Here is a 23,941-nt window from a genome sequence, read left to right as displayed (position 1 = left end):
TTGTGTACAGTGTCATTAAGTGCATATAAATGCAAATATGAGCCGGGTGCTGGTGGTTCCCACCTGTAATCTTAGCTATTCAGGAGGTTGAGACCAAACGATTGTATTTCGAACCTAGCCTGGTCAGGAAAGTCCATGAGACATTTATCTTCATTTAGACACCTGAAACCTGGAAGTGATGCTGTAACTAAACTGGGAGAGCACTCAACTTGATCTGAAGAGCTGAGGGACAGTGCCCAAGATCAGAGTTCAAGCCCCAATACCAACAGAAAAAGGACAAATGTGACTTTAATTTTCCCCAAAAGGAATGACGAAGTCAATAGTAATCTTCACAAGCAGAAAAAAAATTTCCAATAGGATTCAGTGCACCTACTTTTGCTGAGTTATTTACGTTATGGCTTCTTTGCTGGACATATTCTCTTCTTTTAAACATTTTCAAATATTACCTTTATAATAAACTTCACCTAATATGTCTTGGTTCAAAAGAGAAGTCCATACAGTTGATGTCACTTAGCTTTCTTACTATCTCAGTTCAAAGCCAACCCAGGCAGGAGCATCTGTCAAATTCTTATCTCTAATTAAACACCAAAAAATCCAGAAGTGGAATTTTGGCTCAAGCAGTAGTGTACTAGCTTTGGGGGCACGTGGGCAGGAAAGACACCTGTTCAGGGACAGGGTCCAGCCTCTGAGTTCAAGCCCCAGAAGCGGCACAAACTAAATAAACAAACAAGCAAACAAAAAATCTCATATATTTCTTTCAGAACATCTTTTAAACACTGGTTTGAAAAGAGGCTCCTTTTGCTGATCATACCTACTGGATCCTGCTTTTTGGAATCCTTATTGCTATGGCGAACTCAGGACCAGAATAAAGGAAGGGACAGCTGACTTTTGCAACTAGAGAATCATCTCAGGAGTTAAATATCCATGCATAAGACATTTTAAAACTCCATGTCTTTGTGTCTTTGAAGTAGAACACTGTAAAACAATGTTATTTCTTTTTTTCTATGCTGGCCTTCAAATGGCATATTTTTTCCTTTTGTAATATTCTCAAGTAGAAGTTTACAGAAAAGTTTTTTGAGTAAAGAGCACACTCAAAAAAATCAGGGACAGAGTTTCCTTCTAGCCTTGGATTATTTTCTTGTACAGTAAAAACGACAGCACAAATTAACTTGAACTTTGTCATTTCTTTATGGTCAATTTCTTTCCTGGATTCAGTTTCTACTTCCAGTAAAAGTTCCTTAAAATGAGTGTTTTCTGGCTTCATTGAAATAGTCCAAAGACATCTTTGGACATGAGGTAACATGTGTTTCAGAGACAACTTAGTAACGAGAAAATATGGAATTTCCATGGCTTATAAAACATTATCCATGTACATATGGCCAGATAAGACAATGTTAAGTGAAATTAACCCCCAAATAGGGAAACATCTTGTTTTTTTCTTTCTTATTATTGTTTTTAATGTATCTAACATGTATTATGTGATTTTTTGTTTCTCTTCTATTTTCTTCCTCAATGCTATAACCTTTTTCCACTGTATTTGATGTCAGTGACCTTCATCTTGCATATACATTTTTCTAATGTAGGGAGCGGAAGGGAAATAAAATGCTGAAAGAAGTATACAGTATGACCCGTTGTTAAAATGAGAAGAACAAGACACTATGTTGAAAACGAACTTTACATCTTGGGGATGGGAGGAGAGAATTGGGGTGGTGGGGAGAAAAGGGATGACAGGGGAAAAACAAAAGAGGAAGTAACAATGCTCGTTAGATAATGTACTCATTAACTTACTTATGTAACTCTAACCCCTTTGTCCACCATTTTCACAATAGAAAACATGATAAAAAACATTATCCTGGAGTATATTAAGTTCAAATTTCTTAAGTGCTCTGGGAAGAAGGTTCTCAGAAACATTTTTTGTCAGTGTTTGTATTGTGCATTATTACCCAAGTGTACATAAGTTAAAAGAAAGTGAAATAATAGGAATAAGAGAAAGAGAAGTTTTGTGTTTAAGTATAATGGTTCACTACATTATAGAAGACTGTGCAAATAAGACAACTTGGAAACAATAAAGCCAAGGCCAGTATGTAGACTTATGGGAGTGATATAGAGAAAGCATTACTCCTAAGTGGAACATGAAGGATGAGGCCACTGTCTTTCTTCTACTAGCTCTAAATCATGGTAGCTAATCATTCAAATTTGTAAAAAGGAGAATGGAAGAATAATTCCGGTTCCAAGCAAGTCAGATATAAGAGCATGGATTTAACTGGAAAAAAGGCCATGTTGAGAGAGCAGGAATTATAATAGCAATGAACTGGTGGCTAAGATCACATTTCTTTTTCTTTTTTTCTTTTTCTTTTTGTTGGTAGTGGGGCCTGAACTCTGGGCCTAGGCACTATCCCTCTACTCTTCAGCTCAAAGCTTGTGTCTACCTCTTGAGCCACAGCACCACTTCCACTTTCCTGGTGGTTAATTAGAGATAAGTGCCTCAGAAACTTGCCTACTCATGCTGGATTTGAACTGCAATCTTCAGATCTCAGCCTCCTGATTAGCTAGGATAATAGGCTTGAGCCACTGGCACCCTGCTTAGGATTACATTTCTAACAGTGTACACTCAGCATATATAATGTGTATGTTCATCTATCTTTATATGAACTCGATTTAAAATCTGAGCTACAGCTTAGATTTTACACTCACAAAAATGTTTGCAGTTCAAAAGTTGATACTCCTGGAGAAATATAACCGAGGAATGTAAAGGAGTCTGGGAAGTTCAGTTTGCATCCAGCTTGGGCAGAACAGTCTTTGAGACACTATGTATAATTAACCAGCCAAAAAATGCATTGGAAAAATGGCTCAAGTGATGGAATACTAGTTATGAGCAAGATTGCTTAATAAGAGTTTGAGGTTTTTGCATACATATATACATACAAACATGCACATACACACATAGGCACTTATATGTTCAAACACACATGTGAAACAATTCTCAGATTGTGTAGAAAAGTTAGAAAATAATAGAAAATATGTCCTGAGTAAGACTAGAATCAAGTGATAATTTTTAATATTAGAAAGTCGTCAAGTGAAATTTCCCCCAAAAAGCTTGAGAATATTACATAGGTGGGAACAGAGGTAGTAAGAAACTCAAGTCATCATTAATAAATTATACTTCAGCAATTCTTGGCATATTCTACTTTGGGCCTTTGTCTTCTTTGCACATTCCTTTTGAGTTCATAGTTGCACTATTTCCATTTTATCTGCAAAAACTGCTAAGAAAATTGTTCAACTTCCACTTCTTCTTTGCACACACCCAGTCTATGTATGAATGTACATTGTCCATGTTAAGCAATAGGGTAGTACTCACTCTCTGAGGAGAAAAGTTCCACAATTTAACCCTATGCCCACATTAGAGTGTGTAGAATTTAAAGCATTTTTAGACAAACAGTGATATTAGAATTGAAAGAATGTCCTTAGGGACATTTCCTTGGAGCTCATTAGTTTTCCCAGGAGAAATATAAATATCCACAAAATTTGGAGCTAATTAGTTAAGTATCTGAATTAAAACTACATGTTGTGTTAATACAAGTCACCACTGTATTATTGTTACATCAGAATCCTTCACTACTTCACAATATGTATGAGAAAATGAAAGAAAGGCATTAAACACAATATATTATCTTTTTAAGCATTTAATCCAAGTGGTGAGGGTAATGTCTGAACTCTTCCATTCAATAAAAGCTTGAAGTTTATTAGAGCACTTCCTACATATAAGAATTTGTGGCAGGTTGATTGATAGAGTTATTTCAGCATGGAGATATCCCTAAAAAGAACTACACTTAAAAAGAATATGTGGCAGTTATGATGTGTCAATGCCTATTGAAGCATTTTCTATTCTAAAGAAGAATCAATTGAGGAGTCTTCAGTCACATCCATAATGCTCTATGTTCAACCTAATACCTAGTGTTACTTATCCTACATTTATAATGAGTAGGTGATAAAATATACAAACATATCTAAAGATATTTCAATAAAATCCCAACCTGATATAGATTCATTTGTCACTCACTGGAACTGTAGGATACATTAGGCTTGTTTGTGCTGTAATTCAATCTATAGTCTCTTGGCTAAACAAATCTTCAAAAATATTCACAGAATACCTCTAAGTAAAGTTCATGACAGTTATATCTGTATAATTCTTCTAAGGTTAGGATAAAGGCATTTTGTCCCAACATTTAAAATTAACAGGATCTGTTGAATTCATGAATCCACAATTTTATGGGTTCACATTCATATCTCAAAATTTTACTAATATGACTTTCACTAAAACACTGTTCTTATTGAACTTGCTTGTCAATGTCCCTTTAGTTTTCAAATCCAGATAATATATTTCCTCCAATATCTTCCTGAATATTCTTTCCTTCCTTTACTTCTGTAAATCTGTGTTTATTACTTTTTTTGTTTACTTATATATCTCTTTCTTCCAATCTTGTCCACACTGGTGCGCACATTGCTCACATTTGTGTCAGAACTTTCCTTTTCCTCTTCCCTCCAATAATGCCCCCAATTTTATTATTCTTTTTCACATTAATGGTCATGGATATATTGATGATGTCTAAACAGACCTATCTTTGCATCTTTTTAACATAAATTTTAGAACTATCAGAGAATTTTTACCTCTAAATCCATCTTTTTCACCTGTAGTCTTATCTCAAGAATATCACTAACACAGTTGCCAGCTAGAGAAGTGGAAGCACTTCAGATTTCTTCTTATCCTTCTACTCTCGCCCACTAGATAAGATGAATGATCAAGATGTTCTCAGTTTCTGTCACTAATATGATTTCTATGTACTCCTTTTTATGCCCCTAACACCAGCCTATTGCAAATACTCATCACTGGTCACCTAGTCCTAAAACAACCATTTCCAAAGTATGCTTTTTCCCCATAGTCTTTTCATATTGGTCCTCTCCATCACTAAATTACTCTCCTTGTAAGCACACAGAGTGAAGAGCTCAGTCACAAATTCTAGTATCATTATTTACTCACTACATTGACTGTTGGCCTTACATTTCTCATATGTAAATGGATGTAATTTACCAGAAATACTGTTGACTTGTAGACCAGGAAAAAGGAAAAGTGAAGAGTCCTTACATTTTCCACCTTAGCTTGCAAATAAGGAAAGAGTCAAATTCATTTGTTGGTATGAAGTTACAAATTGTTTCATGCAGAAATAAAAATGAGTTTTACCTCCTGGCTCTACGGCCTGTGTCCTTTTAAGAAAACTACACACATGTAAGTGCTATTATGTAAATTGTGTCATGTGTTCACAGCTGTATTGAAGATCATAGTCTTAACATATCATTGGTTTTTGAATAGTATCTATATGAGAATATTATTTGAACTAATCACCATAAGTTGAAAACTATATCTTAGTCCATCAAAATGTGGAAATAAATTATTTGATTTATTAAAAAAAACAATACCACCAAGCCAGGCGCTGCTGGCTCACAGTGAAGTGCCCAGATTTCGCATGCCTCCCCTCTCAGACCACCAGAGACTATGATCAATGCAAACATCAACGAGTCGTTTATTGCAAGCTCGAACTTGGTCTTCTGCGCACTTTGTAACCAGAGATGCTAAGAGGCCCCAAGCTCAAAATTCAAAATTAGCACAGCTTTTATAGTATCAAACAAACAAGTGTAGGGGGTTTCCACACAAGCAAGTTCACAAATTCAGGGGGTTTCCACACAAGTAAGTTCACATGTTAGGGGGTTTAAGTCCTCCCTGATCACACTTCCCTTTTTCTGCTGGAACACCTGGGCAACTGTTCTGTTCCTTAAGGGTGGGCAGGGTTGGCGGCAACCTGGGGTTTTTCTGAGAACTATTTTTCTCTTTGGCAGCACAGCTCTCTTTGGTAGTTACTCTGACGGCAGCACAGCTGAAGGGGCTTCATATTACAATGGAGTTACTTTAGCTCTTCACACACGTTTAATCCTAGCTACTCAGGAGCTTGAGATCTGAGGATCATTGTTCAAAGCCAAGCTGGGCAGGAAAGACCGTGACACTACTAACTCCAATAAACTACCAGTAGCCCAGAAGGGGCGCTGTAGTTCAACTGGTAGAGCACTCCCCTTAAGCTGAAAAGCTGAGGGAGAGCGCCTAGGCCCAGATTTCAAGCACCACAACCGACCAAAAAAACCCAGAAAAACAAAAAAAAAAATTACTACAAAGAAAAGTGAGTATACAGGAGTATGCAGGAATAACATTAGGAATTTTACAGTCTCTACCTGTTTATGTGACTGTATTTCCTGATATTGAATCTCTCCTCTTGTTATTCTTATTGTATGTAATCCAACGTCATTTATTACTATGAATTCAATGTGGGAATCTAGCTTTAAAGATGTCTAAAGTGTCTTCCTTTTCAATCAAAACATTGTCATTATCATGTTACGCTGTGGTCATCATCATCATCTTCATCAAAATTATTATTAGCATCAGAAGTGCTAATTATTGAAAGTCTGGTTTGTGTCTATGATTTTGTTATTATTTGTCTTTTTATTAATAAGTTTAATGTCACCACAGTGAATGCATCCATATTAAAATTTTGAACAAAGAAAGAAACAAAAAACTAACCCATATCAGATAGCTTGACTATGCACTTATAACAGATTATGAAATAGATTATCGAAGCATTGCAAATTCCTAACCAATATTAATTAACTTCCTCTCTCCCCATCACTACACACAAATATTTAAGAGTTTCAACATAAAATTTTCAAGTGATATACTGTAAATGTTACTACTATATCAAATGCATATCTAAAATTTCCTTGAAAGTAATAAACTCTACTTTCTATTGAAATATTAGTTATTTTATTCTAAGAAACTTTTAGAAAAACAGACTATATATCTTTGAAATGAAAAAGGTCAAAATAGTAGCATAAAAGTTTTAGAGGGAGTCTGTCCTCTCTGTCTGTCTCTGTCTCTGTCTCTCTCTGTCTCTCTGTCTCTCTGTCTCTCTCTATATATATGTTATGTGTAGAAAGATACATTTTTAGAGATTATTTGTCAGAAATATATACATATATCTAAATTTATGTGTAGAATGATATACATTACAGTGAAAAAATATTAAAACATAATCAAATTTTTTTAATTCATCAAACCAAGTGCTGGTAACTCTCGCTTATAATTCAAGCTATTCTTTTTTTTTTTTTTTTTTTTTTGGTCTGGTCGTGGGGCCTGAACTCTGGGCCTTTGCGCTGTCCCTCAGCTCTTCAGCTCAAGGCTAGCACTCTACCACTTGAGCCACAGCACCACTTCCGGCTTTTTTCTTTTTGCTTATGTGGTGCTGAGGAATAGAACCCAGGGCCTCAGGAATGCAAGGCAAGCGCTCTACCATTGAGCCACCTTCCCAGCCCCTAATTCAAGCTATTCTTGTGCTGAGATCTCAGAATTATATTAGAAATTAGTCCAGACAGAAAAATATTTTTTAGATTCTTATTTCCAATTAACCACTAAAAACAGAAAATAGCTCTGTGCCTCAAGTTGTCGAATGCTTTCCTTGAGCATAAAAAGGCTTAGGGACAATGCCCAGGCTTTGCAAACAATAACCACAACAAGAAAATGTATCACATTAATTTTACAAAGCATCTTTTAACTGCTGTGAACATTTCTTAGAAACATGAATATATGCCCTTGGAAAATGTTAAGTTAAAATGTATACAATATTTAGGTCTATGTTAAAGACATGACTATTTAGATTAAGATATTTAGGTAATGATTAGGAATTAAGAATAATGATGGGTAGGTAAAATATTAGGACTGGTCTTTTATTCTATTTTAAAATAGTAATAAAAAGATATTTTAATGATTATATAAAATTACTCTTGCTTGTTACTTGAATTATAATAAGTGATAAATGTTTTTAAATGATTTCCAATGCAAAGGAGTATCATTTTTTTGTAATTTCAAAACAATTAAGAAAATGATTGCGAGGCTGGCTCACTCTAAGACTATATTTGTTTTCTTGTTCTAGTTTTTATATGTTCACAGAAATTCTAAAAATTCAATCGATGTTGGCATTCAGGAACCGTTTCATTGATAATAATATTGGAGCCCCTTAAGTGGAATTGTTTTATTTCATTTGTTATTTTCACAAATAAATCAAGATGATTGTGTATTTTGTTTTTTTTTTTTCACTGCTTTTGGCTCATGTCTTGAGAATAATTTGGTTTCCTAGCAAATTAGAGAAAAGCAATTGGATTAAGCAAGTAATGTATGGCTTTCATAAAAGTCAGATGCATAGATTTGTGTCTTCTGTTATTTGCTAAAAGTTTCTTCCAGAAAAGATTATCAATTACTTATAAGTGATGCATAATTCCTAGGTATTCCAGTTATCACATGGACTTTTGATTGAGTTATCTCTGTATAAACTCAAAATAACAGACAAAAAATCCCCTCAAAATAAACAGAAATCACATCTTTGTTTTAAACTCTGTAGTTTACAGAGTTTTTAGCCAACACCAAAAATATCATTTTAAGTATTCTGCATTTTGTGTGAAGAATTTTTAACAATAGTTTTTTTGCTGACATGTAATTAACTTACGATATATTATCTCCTTTTATTGTATACATTTTAGTGCTTTGGAAGTGAATTGTACCTTCATAGGTTTTCAAAGCCTAATTTTCACAAACTTGCATTTCTTCAAATAGAAATGCTATAAATTTTAGAGCAGACATTAAAATAGATCTAAAATTCTGTAACAGGAATTTGTCCAGCATGCATCCTCTATAGAGTGTCGTTTCAAAATTTGTTTTGGGGGATTATTTCCAGGGTCACACACATACTATTCAAGTGCACTGTCAATGAACTACAATTCTCTCTCCAAACACGTTTCTTACTTCTCTTTAATACATTCATAGAAGTGTGATGAATGGATCCTATACAATTCTGTTTGACCTTTTGAAGACTTGAAAACTTGCTTGCTAAAATGATTGCAGTATTATACAAATAAAATCAATATGAGGAGTATATCAATTTCTCCACAAATGCATTACTATATTTTGGGTCATCTTTTTATATTAGGGTCATACTATTCAGTATTCTTTCTCTTTTATCTTAGATACTAAAGAGGAGCTTATTTCATATGCTCCTCATCTTGAGTATTAATTTACATATGTTCTTTAAAGAAATATCCTATTCAGGCAAAACTTTATATAGAATTAGAAGATATAAAAATGCTTAAGGTTCAGAATCATTGTAGCATTAACATTATAGCATTAACAAATATGTTCCCTCCATCTGTTGGATGTTTTCACTTCGGTTATAGTGTCCTTTGAATTATGAAAAGTTATCACTTGATATAATCCAGTTTAGTCTTGCTTTCCTTTAGCCACTAATGCTTTCCACGTCAAAGTTTTAGAAACCTTTACTGTCCAATGTCATGAATTTTTACATTTATGTTTTTTAGGTTTTTACATCTCACATTTAGTTTGATAATCATTTCTTATTTTAAATTTTTGTATAAGGATTGAGGAGGCCCGGTGCCTGTGGCTTACACCTGTAATCCTAGCTACTCAGGAGTCGGAGATCTGAGTGTTGTGGTTTAAAGCCAGCCTGGGCAGGAAAGTCCATGAGACTCTTATCTCCAGTAAACCACTAGAAAACCAGTAGTGGTACGGTGGCTCAAGCGGTATGGCTCTGGAGATGAGCTGAAGAGCACACGGACAATGCCTAAGCCCAGACGTTAAGCCCCATGAGTAACAAAAAAACAAAAAACAAAAAACAAAAAAATGATTGAGGTAGTAGTCTACGATCATTCTTTAAATCTCGAGAGAAAATAATGCCAATACACACCCATTCATGATTCTATTTTTATTTCATAAAGTCATGGGATACTTTTCAAAATCTATTCACCATAAAACTAAGAATTTATTTTTGACAAATCTGTTACATTCTTCTATGTGTCTGCTCTTATTGTAGAACTATGTTTCCTTCACTACTAAACATGGTAATAAGATTCAAAGCTAGTATGAAGGCTTAAGCTACACCATTTTACAAGGTTGTTCTGACTGACCTGTATTCCTTGAATTTACATACGATTTTATTGAGCAGATGAACCAATATTCTGCAGAGATATCTAGATACTTGATAATCACTCATATTTTGTACCTTGTGAAAACACAAGACCTCAGATATTATATATAGAATATATATAGATATGTCTTTAGAGAATACTTGAAACAACTAAAATTAATTTAGGAATGAGTTAAGATTTAGATAACGCTGTAGCATAATAAAGCTGAATGATAACAACTTGAGCTGGACAACAGAGGAGAATGAGAGTGGAAAGAATGATGGACCACATAAGAGCTCCTGTGTTTCAAAAAACAGAAAGACTTCAGAGAAGAGAAGGAGAAAAATAAAGTGTCCTGAGTCAAGTTTCTTTTTAGCCTATCTAATAGTTTGGACTAAAAGTCAGCCAAAATGGGAAAAAATAAAATAGAAAATAAAGCATTGTATATACCTGTTACAATGTAAAGAAATTGTAATAAGAATATGATAATTAATTTCCAAAGACATAAGAGAAAGAACAGGTAATCTCTAAAGGGCAAAAGAATGAAGAGAGAAAAGAAGCAAAGTAAAACCTTTATCAATAACAAACACAAGACTTTGAAAGTGGAAAGGCAGTGGAAATATTCAAAATAACAATAAATTTGCTAACGTGGATAGACTATGAATCACACTTTATCACATATAATTTTGAAAAAGTATACTAGGAATGAAAGTTTAAAAGTCATGATTTAAAACATTATTTGGATTATAACTATACAGTATAACTCAGTGGTCAAACATTGGCCTAGCATATGTGAAGCAATGGTATGATCTTGCAAGCATTACAAAGTACACACAAAGCACACACACACAGAAACCACATAAACATGCACATACACACACCACATACACACATTTGGAATGTTGATATTATCATATTAAAAGGAGGAAAGTATCACAAATAGTAAAGGTATGTTAATATATTAAATCATTATATTGCTCATACTATTTAAAAGTTTAGTAGAAATAAAATAGTCAAAATATACTTGGATTTTAATAGATTAAGTAAATTTAAATTAATAGAAGACATGAGAATCTTTGCAAATGAGTTTTAAATAACAAACATTTTGAAACATGTGTACTTTTACTTTGACAAAAGATTGATGTTACTGGGGTCTTAATTCAAGATTTAGAATATGATAGCGAGGTGCTCTATATAACGCTATGGATGGCTTATCTCTAATCATTTCACTTTGAATAGTTATATAATAAGGTCTTCTAATTTCTGTCTCTCCTGAATTACAAACCCTATTTACACTTCCCGCCATAGCTATAAAATGGATGCCACAAATCACCATGCCGAGCTCAAATTTTTTTTTAATTCAAGTACAAATATTTCCAAAAAGTGACCAGGTAATGAAGCCTTTCTTAATAAAGTATGTGCTTCTTGAAAATACAGTATTTGCTACCTGGACAAATATGTTCATAACTATAAGAAAATAAATTTATTTAAAACCACTAACCATATAAAAATTAAGAAAATAATTTTTAAATAGTCACATGTTAAATATTTTAAGAGCAAAATATATGTATCTGAATAATTTACATGTGTAAAAATCATGCAAAATTAAATTAACTAATCCTACAACTCTGCAAAAAGAATTACCCTAAAGAAACAAAAGAAAACATTTAAGCTCAAATTTGAAATTTAGAAAATAAAATGAAGTGTATTCTTTAGTTTACTTAATTAAGTGTAAGCCCTCTGTATATCAATTTTATAATAAAAATGCATGAACAAAGAAAGCAAAAGTACCCATTGATCAATAGCAACAGCAAAACCATCAGTAGTTCTTGTTTTGAGTGAACACAAATATCGATGGAAGAGATAACAATGTTCCTTCCCTAAGAAATATACTCATTACCATATTTATATAACTGTGACCCCTGTGTACATTTCTATTACAATAAAATTAAATTTAAATTAAAAATAAACCAAATAATATACCAATTAAGAATTCTTAGAAGCCATTGGTTAAAAACTCTAAAAAAACTGCCCTAAGTACCCAATGAATATACTTTGATGATGCTATTTAAATATTTCAAATTCAGCAGAGAAGCAAAAAGTTTAAAAACTGTTACAAAGTAAAGCAATACTTCAGAATATGTTACTATTAATAATAATCATAAGATGAATTTATTGTGGTAGTCAAATATGTAAGAAATTAGGCAATTTGCCATTCGTTTGCACTTAATAAGTGAGAAAGAATTTTCTAGGTCTTTTTAAATTATCATAAGTTTAATGAAGAAAGTATTCTATCACATCATATTATAATCAGATAAAGCTGGTATTAGAGCAAAGAACAGATTTTACTAAGTTTTTGGGTGTTAATGTATGTACATATTTTGGTTGTGGGAAATTTGGGGATTTCAACATGGGGTATATTGTTCTTGCTAGGCTGGCGTCTTATCAGTGGTTAATTTTAGGAGAGGGGTTCCCTTTCCAAAAGAACATGCACCTGATCTGTCCTTTTAACTTTCCCTTCATCAATGGCATCAGAGTTGCACACCAACTTGTCTAGCTTGCTGCCTTGACTGGTCTGGATCCCCAGTCTTTCCAAACTTAGTCTCTATATTGTACAGGATGGTGGAAATGATCCAATGCACCCAGCTATAGACTGAGAAGGAAGTTCAGTAAACTTTCGGCTTGAGTTCTGTTCTAAAGCCTGCTATGTAGTTAAGAGTACACATGGGAGCCCCTGATGCCAAGCAGTGAGAGTATTTTTTTAAAGCAACTAGACATATATATGACTTAGGCTTGTGAATACCTAAAGAAAAGAATAAAAGAGCAGTGAAGCATAGAAGACAGGCAGAATTTTAACTAGCTACTCAGAGGTTGAATAAGTTTAGCTAGCTACTCAGGAGTCTGAGATCTGAAAACCACTGTTCAAAGCCAGTCCAATCATGAAAATACAAGCAATTATCTCAAAAAAAAACCACCCATAAGTGTAGCAGTGGCTGAAATGGTAGACCACTATCCTTGGGCACAGAAGTTTAGGAATAGTTCCCAGACACTTTCAAGCCTCAAGAATGATGAATGCATGCATGAGCACATGCACATGTGCATGTGCGTATTCACATGTGCATGCACACAGACACAAATGAGTATTTCCATGTGAAATTCTGTAATTTTTTTCCTTGCTGTAATTTATTCCCCTGTATTACTTCACAAATTAACAAAATCAGCTAAGGACCTATTTACATAAAATTCATCATATTTCTATAAAGTCTACTCTCTCTTTGGAAGCCTGCTTTTATTTGACCCAAAAGTAAATTATTCAGGAAGTCAATTCATCACTCTCAAGTCTGTATTATTAGATGATTGTTTAGGTTCTTCCTAGCAATATGATTTTGTGAAACCCTGCATCAAGCAATATATTTCTTTCACTAGATGGGAAGCCTCTGTCAAACAATTAATTATAGGTTTTTCTCCTCCTGGCATGCATCTGTAGTTTTATTATCTTCAAATATTTCATAATCTGTCAGTGTATGTCAAAGGCTGCCGTGAAAATAAAAACACCCTTCTCAGCGCTTAGCTTTTGTATACCATTCATATGTATGAAGGTATTTAAATGTTACTGAAATAGCTTAGAAATAAATAATGTTCACCCTGACTATCTTGAGAAAGAAGAATTGGTTTCCCAGCACTTTAGATAAGAACTTGAGGGAAAGAAACAAAAGGAAAAGTGAGGAACTCAACACATAGATTCAAATGAAACGAAACAACCCAAGAAAACACAAATTAATTCAGTACTCATGAACCTGCAGGAAATGCAAAGAGTTAAAAATAATCAGCTATGACAAGCTTATGAAAATCCTGAGTACATGGGAGTACACTGTTGTGAGGACAGTGGCTAAAGCCCAGACTGTACAGAAAGAGCTGTACACAATGCCATGCACCTGTTTTTCTGAATTCCAGGATGAATAACATGAAGTGGACTGAGGCCAAGGTCATACACAAGTAGGAAGCCAGGTTCTATCTAAAAAATAATCAGGATAATTTAGGGCTGGGCACATGACAAAGTGGTAAGAACACCCATTTAGGGAGCACAAGACACTGAATTCAAACTCTAATATTAGGGTTATTAAAGAAAAAAAACTATGATTTTAAATACTTGGAATAATTGTAACACTTGAGTATTTGAGTGGAGAAAAATCCATGAGAGAGATAGAATGAACCCACGTTCCAATGCTTTCTACTTAAGTTATAATATTTATTGATACTTCAGCCAAAGCAGAGTTACCTTGCAAATGAGCATGGATGTGCATTTGGGTGATGGAAATACTCTGCTTACACAGGTGTAAATTAAATAGATTTTCTTTGGTAGATTGTAGTTCTTGAACTAAGAGCCTGGGTGATGTCCTGAGCTTTTTCTCTCAAGGCTACCACTCTACTACTTTGAGGCACAGTTCCAATTCTGATTTTCTGCTGGTTGTTTGGAGATAAGAGGCTCATGGACTTTCCTGCCCAGGCTGGCATCACACCATGATCGTCAGATCTCATCCTCCCGAGTAACCAGGATTCCATGCATGAGCCATCGACGTTTTTAATAATTTAGTAAATTGTACAGTTACAGAAGTTATAAATTAGCACTGTAACCTGTGTAACATATATGTGTATGTATGTATCAATGCATTCAGATAGAAATATTTTAACATATTTTTGTATCTACAGTAGATTTATGAAATCATCCTTCATTATTAAATAAAATGGAAACAAAAGTTAATAAAGTGCAAAACAAAAAGAATTGTTACACGTTTCTTTTTGTTGAATGGAATATGAATTGTGAGAATCAGTTTGGAAAATTATCTCTACTTTACCAAAATGGATAATTGCTATTAATTCCAATCCATCTATTTGCCCATATTGTGCATCCTCATACATGAATGTCAAAATCAAACCACACTTTTTGCCTTTGTATTTAACTCACCTGTTATAATTTAGGAGATAATCAAATAAAGATTAAAATAATAGTAAGTGAGGCTATGAGTTACAGCTTAACAAGATTTTAAATATGATAATAACTATTTAAATTGCATATATCTTACTTTTACTCTGTTGTGATGTCCCTCATTCCCACATTAGGAAAGTACATAGAAGGTTCTCACTAAATTATTTGTACAATTATTAAAAATGTATTGAAAGAATATGGGCACAGTGTGGTTTTAGCTTATTGAGATCTGTATGGGGTAGTGTGTTTTTGAGGATTTGCAATACATTGTGATGGAGATGAAGGGAAAGATGTGTTTATTCTGGAAAACAGGTTAGAGGATTGCTCCCAGAAAGATAGTGATGAATGCCTCCAAAAGGTTACAGTAAAAAAACTTTCAGAACCATATTCACTACTGCACTATTCACCATAGTCAAGTTATGGGAACAGCCCAGATGCCCTTTGGCAGAGGGATGGTTGGAGAAAGTGTGTCATATATACACAATTGGATTGCACTTATCAATTATGAAGATTGTTACATTATTTGCAAAGAAATAGATAGATCTAAAAAAATGTTAAGCAAACTGAGTCAGAACCAGACACACAAAGGACCCATGTTCTGTCTCATATTTGGAAGCTAGAACTTTATACAAGTTTACACAACAATATTAACCAAAGCATGCTATTTGCAGAGGAGTATTTAAAAGGTGTATATTTTATAAAATTGAACTTTTAATCAAACAAAATGAATACCAGGAAATTATCACTTGGAAGATATGAGGGGAAATCAAAGGGAAGGAATAAAGAGAGTTATGGAGGAAGAGAGTGAAGACAGTATATTCAATGCAGATATTATGAAACTAGTAAAAATGAAGGTGGGGTGAGGTTTGGAAGGGTAGGGAAAAGTTATATAAAGATCCATTATACTTAAAAATGATTTATTGAATGGAAATTCCTTGTACAACTAGTTAAGATAATAAAAATATACTTAAAAACAATGGAGACATCTTAAACTGCGTTCTCTTAAACCATGAGTCAATATAATAGTTTCCTCCTGAGAAATTTTCGTTGCAGGGCTGGGAAGGTAGCTCAGTGTTGGAGCGCTTGCCTTGCATGTATGAGGCCCTGAGTTCGATTCCTTAGCCCCACATAAGCAGAAAAAAAAAGCCAGAAGTCCCGCTGTGGCTCAAGTGGTAGAGCGCTAGCCTTGAGCTGAAGAGCTGAGAGACAGCGCCCAGGCCCAGAGTTCAGGCCCACGACCAGACACAAAAAGAAAAAAAAAGAAATTTTCTTTGCAGATATTTTCCTAATAGTGACAGAAAAGTGATCAATGCAATGAATATCAATACACTACCTTGCACATCATAAAGAGACACTGTATAGAATCACGGTAAAAATCTTAGAATTCATCAAATGATAAAATAACAGGTAGAATGTGCCAAATGCTAATTGATTGTTTTTCCACGTACTTTAACTATGGTATCTGATTTAATCCTCACAATAATTCCATAAAGTGGAACTATTTACATTATTAATTCTCAGATGATGATACTGAAGTCTTCAGAGTTGGAATTACTAGTACAACATTGCACACATGGTAAGTGTTATCCTGAGATCCATCTCCCACTGTATCAATTAACCTCATTCTATTTTATGACTAAAATACCAGTACTTAGTCTACAATTTCTAGGAGAAATTCTCAGAATTATTGTGTACACGCATAATATTTCATTTTGTCTTTGTTAGAAAATAGGTAACTGTAATATGAAAACTCAAAATTCATAATCAATGCATATCTCCCTGGTGAAAGGAACTGCTAAAGTATAACATTCTTGATTTCTACCTCAAAATAGTAGAAATCATATTGTATCCCTTCACTCAACACTGCACTGCCTGGGGACCCTATCACTATTTAACAAAGTCTTACTGAAAGAATGACCTCCCAAATTCCTGATGGAAAGAGACTGCAGGTCTTATGGACCAATCATTTTACATTGTAGCTCACCTAAGTTGTTTACCATTAGAAGTGTTTTGATTGCTTTTTATACCCAATATTTTGAGAGAAAGGTACTACTTTAAAATGCCATTAAAGCCAGACTGATAAAAATCAACTTTGACCTCAGAAAAATATTTTACCTTTCATATACCCAAAAATGCCATGTGACCTATCATTAATGTTAGGAACAAGAGGTTAAAAATCATAGACTCCAAGACCTAAGCATGAATTAAAGATTCTCAAACTTGTGAATACAATTGCTTTAAAAAGACATAAAGGGCTGGGAAGGGGCTCAGTGACAGAGCGCTTGCCTTGCATGCATGAGGCCCTGGGTTCAATTCCTCAGCACCACATAAGCAAAAAGAAAAAAGCTGCAAATGGTGCTTTGGCTTAAGTTGTAGAGCTTTTCCCTTGAGCTGAAGAGCTGAGGGACAGCGCCCAGGCCCAGAGTTCAGGCCCCACTACCGGACCCACCGCCCCCCCTCAAAAAAAAGACATCAATACTACTACATTTTTTAAAAATTCCTTATGATACTGAAGATTCAGTCATAAACTATTAATACTTGAAAATAACTCATTTTCTTGGGAGTGGGACACAAAACACAAGATTAATCCAAATCATTTTCAAAGACCTTTATTTATACTACAAATTCACTATTATAACTACAAAGATTCTAAAAATAACTGAAGCACAGTGACACAAAGGACATAATTTATCTGCATCAGCTACATTCAAAGGACCGTGCTAGTAGAAAACAAAGTTATACTAATAATTAGCTTCCCGAATTCACTTGCATTCTTTAATTCTTTTTCTTTTAGTTTCATAAAAACTTGCTTTCCATAAAATGATGCATAAAAAGCCTATATACCCACTTACTTTTTCAGATTTTAACAATGCTTTTTGCAGAAATGTCTTTAGCTCTATAGTCAATGAACTGAAATAATAATAAAATATTCAAAGGGTTTTCAGAAATTGTAAGACTCGCTCTGAGATGTTATTTATATTCAAAAAGATATTCAAAAAGCCTTACTTGTTAAATTTGTGATAATTACTCCAACAAAAGTACTATTAATGAAGAAATCTTTGTATGTACAAAACAACTTCAAATGCATCCACAATCTGGAGATGACACGTGCTTTTTTTTTTTTTCTTTCGGTCGTGGGGCTTGAACTGTAGGCGTGGGCACTGTTCCTGGGCTATTCAGCTCAAGGCAAGCGCCCTACCACTTGAGCTACAGCCCCACTTGACACATTCTTTTTGTTTCTTTATTTTTGAAATGTATATCTAACAAGCATATCCACAATATTGATTTTCAGTCAATATGATGGGATATTCAAACTTTAAAAATACGGGGTTTATTATATTAGTGTGAATAGATACGATCTTACAAAAAACGTTATTTTCAATAGAAATGCGAAAAGAATTTATCCACCTTGTGTTTCACAGGAATAACCAGAAAGTAATACCTGTTTGATCAAGTCACTCAAAATCACTCCATGAGTATATCTTAAAAGTATAACCAATTTAAGAGGTCAAATACATATTTTGTACTGACAGTCATCTTACAGCAATAACTTACTACCTAATTATATTTGTATCTTCTTACCTAACAAATACTAGGAGCTGAAAGTGATCTCTTTTATCTAACTTAATTGTGTAAATGCTTTGATAATGATATTGTTATCATTTGACAAATAAAATGTACAGAAGGGTGGTTCCACTGAAATGACAGAATGGAACACTGATAAATAAAAACATAACAACAGCTCTTTTAAGCCTCACCCTGTCCACATTGCCAAGCAACATTGCAACAGCACAAAGCACACATATACACATACACACAGGTGTGCACATGCACACACACATATACACGCATGCCAAATTCAGGGTTTATTGTACAAAAAATTTCAAATAAAATGTTAGTGATTAGGACAAATGATAATTTGCCTTATTACAAAATAATACATAAGCCAGTCACCATGATTGTTACATTTTACCTTCCACTCCACATGTGACCACTTAATTTATTTTTAGTTAATTAATTAATTCATTAGTTTGTTGCTAATACTAGAGCTTGAACTCAGGACCTGGCTCTGTCCCAGAATTATTTTTTTGTTTTAGTTTTCTCAAGGCTAGCATTGTACTGCTTGTACCACAGATCCATTTCTAGCTTTTGCAGGTTACTTTCAAATCAAAATCTAATAGACTTTTTTTCTTGGTCTGATTTCAAACCACAATCATCAGATTTTGTCTTTTTGATTAGCTAGGATTAAAGAAATGAGCCACCAGTGTGGATCCTACTATTTCCTATACTAATCTAATGCACATACTTAGTAATTTAAAACTGAGAGCATAGAAGCAAGATGTACAGTGATGATCTTGTCCTGTCAGAAATTCAAGTTAGTAATGTAAATTTCTTCTTAAGAACATACACAAAAAATACTTAGGAAGAAATCTGATGATGTGTGTGTATATGTGTGTATGTGTGTGTGTATGTGTGTGTGCACGCTGTTGCAATATGTTCCACATAGAAGCACTGTGCAGGGTGTCCAGCCATTCACAGTTATTGCATGAATATCTGCCTTGACTACCAACTCATGGACAATGTCTAAGTGTCCACTCTAGGCTTCCCTATGAAGAGGGATATACTCATCCTCATCCCTAGTATTCATATGAATGGCCTTTTTGGAAAGTAGTCTCCACACTTTAGTAAGCTGCAAGGCAAGCACTATACCATGAGCCACCTTCCCAGCCCAAGGAGTAAAATTCTTGTCTGTAATTTGGTCAAATGTATGTCTCTTTATGTAGGCTACTAAAAATGTGTTTACTAATTTAAAGTAAATAAATAAATTCTATTTCCATCTCTTTAAAGAGATTGTTCTGTAAATCGACCAGAAGCATTGATTTTGTGGCTAGATAGGTCATTGCACAACTGTATCTCTTTTCCTCTCTCTCTTTCATGTTTCTCATAGATAATATAATTGCTCCATAATTATCCTAATTTGTTTTGCTTTTATATTTTCGGTTGTATCATTTCACTTTCTGCCCTGCCATTTCCCAAATCAGCACCACATAAACAGAAAAATCTGGAAGTGGTGCTGTGGCTCAAGTGGTAGAGCACTTGCCTTGATTTGAAGAGGTCAAGGACAGTGCCCTGGCCCAGAGTTCAGACCCCACAACTAATTTAAAAAAACATCTAAATCCTTTATAATTCTAGTAACAGATCTGACTGAAATCAGTGGAATCACACTTTTCCTGTACAATGAAGGAATAGGTCCAGGCTAGGAAAGTAACTAGAGAAGGCAGGCTGATTGTATCTGTGATAAATCTTTTTAGAAAATGGTATCAAGTATTACTTACTGGTGATCCACTTGTGCTGGAAGCATGATTCTGAACTATTGCTTGCTGATTCTGAACTATTGCTTTGATCATTATATTCTCCAAGAAGAAAAGTGAAATTCACCTAAAGACAATAAACAGGCCTAATTTTATATATGAAAACAAGTGTCATTTTAAAAAACAAGGAATTTAAGTAGTTATGCAAAGTACTTCTATTTTACTACTGCATTATACATTTTTTTCTAATTTGAGTACCAATGAATTATGGATCTATTAGAAAGCTCTTATGTTGAATAGTGAGTTCACTTACACTATTTCATGGTATTTCCCAAATCATTTACATAGAAGGTATTGTTTCCTATTTTCTCATTCCTAGAATAAGCTGCACATGAATCTACCACTGGTCCTCATTTTCAGTGTGTACCTTTGAATACGGAGCAAAATCTTTTTCTGCTCTCTATCAATCCCTACTCTCCAGGTAGAATAATTTAGAATAGTAAAAATGGAAAAAGAGAAAATAAATCACGGTGAAAAAACATACCGAAAATTCACCGGATTTTTCCGACCAGTTCAACCAACGTGAACTATACGGGAAATTCATTGACACTTCATTCCCACTGGTACTCAAAGTCTCTGGTTAGGCAATTCTGATGAAGACAAGGAACAATATGAAAAGTGAGAAATGGTATCAATTACAAGACAAAAATGGAGAAGGATCCAAGTAAATTTCTTCTTTGGGATGCTGAAATTAATCGGCTTACTACAGTGCGGAGACTACTTTCCAAAAAGGCCACTCATATAAATACTAGGGATTAGGATGAGTATACCCCTCTTCATCGAGAAGCCTACAGTGGACACTTAGATATTGTCCATGAGTTGGTAGCTCAAGGCAGACAGTCATGCAATAACTGTGAATAGCTGGACACCCCTGCACAGTGCTTATATGTGGAATAATACCAGAGTGGTTTCTTTCTTATTTCATCATGATGCAGATACAAATGCCCAAACTAAAGTCCTCTTGACCACCTTGCATCTTGCTGCTGGGAATAGAAATAGCAAAGATATGCTGTATCTACTTCTGTTGAACAATTATATCAAACAAGGTCTGAAGAACAACTTGGAAGAAACTGCATTTGATATTGCCAAAAGGATAAGTATGTATCACTACCTCTTTGAAGTTGTGAAAGGCTTTACAAATTGTTCTCATAAATCGTAATGGTTTGGTTAAGTTCCTTAAATTTCAAAAATGCCAGTTCATCCTTTGTGTCCCTCCAAAAGTCCTAATGGTTTGGTTAAGTTTCTTAAATTTCAAAACTGCCAGTTCATCATTCATGTCCCTACAAAATATTTTCACAATGCAAAGCAACAGCAATATTTTACTTTAAAAAATCATGGATACCATGTTATTCTTCCAAGTGAATTGCATGACATTGATGTCTAAATGCATTCAAGAGTTGTTTGTATACATCTATAATGTTTTTTTCAGAGTTTGTGATTTTTTTAAATCAGAAATAATTTTAACTTATCTGTGGAAATGAATAGTATAGAAACTTGTTATTCCTGATGCTTGTCTGAAAAAAGTATATCTATGTTTGTATAATGTCCATAATCCATTTCCTTCTCTCCTAGATATAATATTTTGAATTCTACATTGTTTTATAATATATAGGTTAATTAATAAATGTGTCCATTCAAATTGCATTCCATATAGAAAAAGTTTAAGATTCCTTTTTTTCCCTAGGTCCTTATAGTATTTTATTTCTTTGGGATAAGATGACAATGTTATCTAATTTCAAGTTTTGTAAAGGTAATGCTATGTAATGGCCTTTCTAAGGTGAAGATTTAAACACTGATGTCAAACTAACCTTTAATTCTATGAATTATATGTTCTGTTACACTTGTACTTTTGTAATCAACTTTTTAATAACTGTTTTTCATTTCTTGCATCTGAAAAATGAAAAATATGGAGTACTTCACAAATTTTTATATTATCCTTGTGCAAGTGCCATGTTAATCTTGGTATTGTTGTCATTTGGTAGACTTGCTGCTGAAGCATGTAGTATCCTCTAAATTTAAGTATCTAATGATGCAATCTTTATACAGGCATATATCCTTGGTTGCCAATTTGTAACAATGAACCCTTATTGTTCCTAAAAATGTTATTGATCTTATTTCTCTAAATTTCTGTTTATAGTGGAAAAAACTTATATTGTTTGGTGGATTGCTCACATTTGCAATTTTTCTTTCAATTACTATTTTGTCTTTTTCATTTTAAATTTGATCATATTTTGAAGCCTTTATAGCTAAGTCCAAAGGTGATGGCTTTTCAAGTACTTACTTATCAACTGAGTTAGCTTTGTGGAGCTAATGGATTCAAAGTAAGCCTTCTTAAAAGCTACTTCGAAATTTCTGCAGCTTAAAATTTCCAAAATGAGGTCTCAATGGCACTAATGTCTACCTGATCCTATACCCTTCTTCCATGTAGGAAGAGACCAACCAGAATATCTTACCGTGAGAGCATAGATTGTCTTACTGGAACAAAACTGATCTTAGTTACAAGGGATCACAGAGAGATGAACATTTGAGAACGAATTATTCAGAATAGAAGGTATTTTATAAAAACACGCATGAGGATGAGTATACCCCTCTTCCTGGGGAAGCCTACAGTGGACACTTAGACCTTGTCCATGAGTTGGTAGCTAAAGGCAGATATTCAAATATTTTATTAAAATACCTTTGTTTATTATACCAAAAATTTCAAAAGTAGCTAAAGCCAAGAAGGTGAAAATATTGTTCATATGCATGATTACCTAATGTCCTAGCCTGTCTACATTCCAACCAGGCAGGAACTTACACTACTGACTTTCTATCAACAAATATTTTCATAGCTCCTGGACAAGTCCATATGTTTCTCCTCGATATTAGGCCTTAAATTGGTAATGTTTTAATCACAGTGTTTCCTCTTGCCTCTAGGCTGTAAATCTCGAAATGGTAAAGCTTTAGATCTAACTCTACCAAAAACTGAGGTAGAGATAATGGAACAATACTTTAAAACGGAGTTGCCTTTGATACGCTAACCACAACGGAACAATGGAAAATAATTTCTTATATCATATATACTTATATATTTTTATTTATATGTGTTGATCTTAAATTTCACACAGTGAAACTTACTAGAATTAGATAAGAATTTGACAACTAAATTGATATTTATTCCCATAAATAGATTAGAATATAAATAATTAGGTTTAGAATATTAGAGTATAAAAAGTATCAATGCAATGTCTTCGGTATAAATTTGTGATACCTTCTAAGTGTTCTTGGTCTTCTGAATTCACATGGTAAAAAAACAGTATTGTTTTCCTCTAATCTATAAAGTATTTTACTATGTTGCTCTGTTTATTGTTTTCAGTCTCTGGTCCCAAACTGTTTTCCTCCATATTTCTGAAGCATTCTTACTAATTTTACCAAAATTTTGCTGATATGAAGTCTAAAAGCTATTATTCTTCTGCAGGACCCACGGGTCCTAGGATACCAGGTCCCAGGTATCTACATCATCAGATAACAA

The 23,941-nt window shown here is 33.9% G+C and overlaps 1 pseudogene; it reads right to left on the bottom strand.

The window, feature by feature from the left end:
- Positions 1 to 22,330: 22,330 nt before the first annotated feature.
- On the bottom strand, positions 22,331 to 22,429 carry LOC122097980 (annotated as a pseudogene).
- Between the last annotated feature and the right edge of the window lie 1,512 nt (positions 22,430 to 23,941).

Source organism: Dipodomys spectabilis, unplaced genomic scaffold, assembly GCF_019054845.1.
Source record: "Dipodomys spectabilis isolate Male_0828 unplaced genomic scaffold, ASM1905484v1 ptg000447l, whole genome shotgun sequence".
Taxonomy (NCBI): Eukaryota; Metazoa; Chordata; class Mammalia; order Rodentia; family Heteromyidae; genus Dipodomys; species Dipodomys spectabilis.
This window is presented reverse-complemented; position numbering and strand designations above follow the sequence as displayed.